We start from the raw sequence: 4,860 nt of genomic DNA, 5'->3' as shown, positions 1-4,860 counted from the left end.
CTACATATTGAAGAGCTCTTCACCATTCTCTATCATAAGTGGCATTTTAACAATTTAGTATTGTTTCACTCTCAATTCTACACTTTATGATATTTTTATATTTGTTTTCATATATCCCACATTGAATTTATACTAAACTTCATCAATTCACAACCTAAATAAAAGGCTCAATCTTCATGAATACATTAGATCATCTATATTTACCACATTGATATTCTATTAAATTTAATCGTGAGAAAATCTTGATAAAGAAATATTTATAATATGTATTTCAGATAAAAAATAGCTTACCACATTTTTTTATAGTTGCAATAGTATTTCACATTAAATTTATATTTATGTTAAACTTCATAATTTTCAAGGTCTAAAAAATTGTAATTAGATTTCGATATTTGCAAACCTAAATAAAAGTATAGATGTTTTTGAAATAAATATGTTCTTCAATTGAATTTGATCATATAAAATAAATAAAATAATACTTACATGTATTTAAATAAATAAGTTGTTCAATTTAATTTGATCATATAAAATAAAGAAAATGATACCAAGATATATATAAAATAAATAAATTCTTCAATTTAATTAGGTTGTATAAAATAATTTGAAATAAATCTTCATTTCCACATTAATCTCATAATGATATATCTAAATCAAATGTTTGTTAGGTCCGAAGGGTCTCGAATAGGTGTATAGGGGGGGGGGAATACACCTATAGACTATTTTCAAAATCAGAAGGATCTCAAGAAAGAGATCAAAACGAAACTTCACATACAAACTCAGGCACATGTTTACTGAAAAGAGTTTTGACCGAAACAGGGTTGACGACTGATACTGAAAGACTCTTCAATGAGTTATCAGTTAAGTCATAAGAACTTAACTGATCCAAGTAAGGCTTCAGTCGAGTTTGCTAAACAGAGATGTTATAAGTCTTCCTGACTATCAGAGGATAGATCAGTCAGACTGATAACATACGCAACGGAAATACTTTTGTTTCGTAATAGCCTTTGTTGAGAAAGTTGTTAGTCTTAAGTTTCTCTTTACAATTAATCAGTATTCAGTTTATCAAATGTAAGAACACAAGTATGAAAGTAAAACTGAAAGCTGTAAATAACACAGAGATTTTTACGTGGTTCGAAAAACTCTTCCTACATCCACGGTCGGTTGATCAGACCAACTTCACTCTGCAAGTGCTTACGGGTGCACTGCAAACCTATCTGTGTGCTTGCCGGGTGCACACAACCGAATCAACTGAAGATCCAATCTTCAGCACCAACACACCTTGTTGGATTTCTCACTCCTAGCACGAACTGGCACTAGGATCTCACGGAGTAAGAGTACGTTCCTGAATTCCTTTTCAACTCAAACACTCGATTCTATCGGTCGAAGGGAGGTTTGAAATCTTGCCAATTAAACTTCAAAGAACAAGTTCTTTGGAGTTAGTTTGACCTAGGCTTCTAGGTAAACAGAGGTTTGCCTAAGGTCTAAGAGAATATATGTAATCAGCCGTGACTGATTTTTGGCGTTGGTATTTTCTTCTTCGATTCAAGCTTTGGAGAGGTTAAGCTTTGGCTGAGAAACAATTTTGGCAGAGTTTCAGCTTATGTCGTTGAATCGGTGAAGATTGAAGTGATCCTCGAGCGCTATTTATAGGAGAGGTCTTGAATAGATCCGTTGGCGGAGAAGGTCTTCAAGATTTCTTCCGTTGGAGAGCATTTTGAATTTGGGCTGAGGTTTCAATCTTCGAGGTTCCTTGTTTGGTGAGAACGGCTATGTTGAAGAGCAGGAGATGCTACGTCTCTGATAAAGTAGCCACCAAATAGGAATGATCTCTGCAGAGAAAGGATGATCCTGAGATCTCTGCATTTAATGCGGCTGTGCTTTTTGGAGTACGTGGCTTTCTTTGAACGTTGGAGGTTCAGTCCGAGGAAGAATGTTTAACTGATACTTGACTTTAGTATCAGTCCGCTGATTCCACGTGGCACCTGTAGTGGGCAAAATTCGTCAACTTGGCTCAAGCCCAATTAACATTCCAAGCTGGACTAATGAGCCGAACAAACTCGGCCAGTCTAGCCCGACAGACCGCGGACCAACTTGGATAATTAACAGGTTGGCCCAATTACTTAAGAAAACTTGTCGTCTAGCCCAATAAGTGAAATTATACTCATCACAGGATCAACATGGACCGACCCAGGTTGACTATCCACTTTAGGTCCAAATTGTCTAAACAGTCGGGCTGCATTCGGCCTAAGCCCACCAAGCTAGTTTGCCAGTTTGGCACAATCCTAAAAAGCCCAACTAGTCAAACGGACTGGTCCGTTTAGCCCGAAAAGCTATAGATCGACTTAAATCCACAACCAAGCTGGATATGTCGCATACGGCCCACGGGTTATAGCCGACCTGGATTGACGAGGTTATAAGACCTAGCCGTCAAAACCCTATAAGACGCCTCCCAGCCGTCAAACCCTAAAAAGACGTCTTCCACCAAGCTGACGCAGTCAGAGGGGGATCTTCATGATCCCATCCAAATCGCAACAACCGGAGGGATGAGGGTTTTGACGGGGCCAAACTGTAAAAACCCTAGCGGCTGGATGTCTCCTATATAAACATCCAGACTAGATCATAAACATAAAAAAAAGACACGAAATTCTACTTGCTCTCTACTTCTTGAACTCTCTCTCTACTCTGTCGCCAGGCTGATTACTCTTCCAATCCGGACACAACCAACTTGGCCGCTTTCCATCTTTCATTATCACAATCGGCTGTCACCGTTTCCACCATCCGATGCCGCCGACACCTTGGAATAACCACGCATTCCAACCTGTCTTTCTCCCTTAGTCCATTCTATTTTTCATTCTATCTTTGCTATTCCGTTACTGACTTGAGCGTCGGAGGATCTACAGTCGACACCCCCACCCGGTGCTCAACCTAGGGCTCTTACGTATTTTTGTGTTGACAGGTTGCTAGTGTCCAATCTATCCGGACGTGCAGACGTCAACTTCAATTGTAGATTTTAGCCTCTACAATTTGGCGCCCACCGTGGGGCCCTAGCAATCAAGCGAATCAACGCACTTTCCTTAGATCTCTACGAGCATCAATCTTGTCTGAAGGTTGTTACGAATCTGAAACTCTTGATGCACCCCACGTGGCTACTCAAGCTGACCTAGCCGCCTGGATCGCCACCAAGACGGAACTACATCACTCTTGATCCCGTCAAAGGGTACGTAGGCAACTCTACGGAGCATGGCTCTACGGAGCACAATCTGGCCCAAGAACTACATTTGGTTTGATCCTCGCCAGATGTAGGTAGGAAACTCTCCGGAGTGCAACCACCAACCTCAAATCGACGTGTCTCAGCCTGTCCCGCGACATTAGCACCTTGCGAGATACAAGTCGCCAATGATGACTCCTCTACACGGACAAGATCAACCCGTATCATTAAGGAAAGAAACTGAAGGAACCATATTTTGACATATGATTCACGTGCCCGTGATCCATTTCGGATATCAAATGAATACATACAAAAACCATGTGCCTATAGCAAGAGGATAGAATCTTACTTGCAAATCCGGCAATGATCGACTCCAGTGCTGATCTTTCAACTTGTTCCCACGGCAAGACTTGACGTTGGGTGGCAACGATCTTCAAGTCCTCTCCTTTACCTAGGGAAACGCGCCGTCTCGCTTTTCTGTGCTCTCACAGATTTCTCTCTATTTTATCTCACGTAATGTCACCAGTAATTAGAATTAGGGTTGTACCTATTATTTATACTGGGTATTAAAACCCTAAATAATAAGCCCATCATCTAATTAAACTAAAATAAAGCCCAAAGGCTTAAGTGAGAAATAGATGGACGGACGCCCCATATGGAGTGAAGCCTTTATTGGGCCAAGCGGGGATCTACTAGCTTGAATAAAGTTTGGCCTCCCAGTGCTCGATTTTCCTATTCAGCCCAGAATAAAATCGAGACACAAGTATTAATTTATTCCACTAGAAAATTAATATTGAATTACCTCTTTATTCTTTAGGTGAGTCGGGGCTAGTATTAGACTTAATTAATCCCCTTGTTTAAGATATCCAATATCCATTAATTAATTAATTCCTCTGACGATCAATTAATTAATTAATTAGTCGTTTAATTATAAATGACATCTCGAGTGCTACCACTTAAACTTATTATCGTATCGGAACTAATTCCACCTGCAGGGTTTAATACGATAAACTTATTAAGTTCCTCGAGAGGATATTATCATCCTGTTACTAGCAGGACACGGTTCCTTATTGCAATATAATCGCATGTCAAATAATAATTGATATCACCCAAAGTATCGAGTATATTGAGCTTCAAGAGAACTCTCACCCATGATAAATCAAAGCAATAGTCAATCTATTATTCACACCGATTAATCCAACTAAGGTTAAGACTATTTAAGTCGCCGAGATCTTGATTCTTAATTAGTCAGAATATAAGAATTCATCTCACTGTGATCCTGTTCAATACACGAAGGTACTAGCATAAATAAATAGCCAAGACAAACTATTTATCCATTTATGCTACAATCTAAACCAGCAACTCGTCCATAGTTGCCTCGATTGTGAACTCAATTTATATCTCAACTTTTTCCAATTATATGATCTTCTGTGATCTACAACACACCATATAATCTATAGTATGAGATAAATTAGACTATAATAGGATTATGCAATAACAATATTTCAGATAGAAGAATCACAGTGAACAAAGGAATCAATGTTTACAAGCATACAGTCTTGCTTTCAGTATACAACCCTTCAATTCTCCCACTTATACTAAAGCAAACTTTTAGTATACAATGTGACTGAAAAACTGATAATATCCTCTGG

This window comes from Salvia miltiorrhiza, chromosome 2 (assembly GCF_028751815.1).
Source record: "Salvia miltiorrhiza cultivar Shanhuang (shh) chromosome 2, IMPLAD_Smil_shh, whole genome shotgun sequence".
NCBI classification, from domain to species: Eukaryota; Viridiplantae; Streptophyta; class Magnoliopsida; order Lamiales; family Lamiaceae; genus Salvia; species Salvia miltiorrhiza.
Note: the sequence above shows the minus strand (reverse complement) of the source record.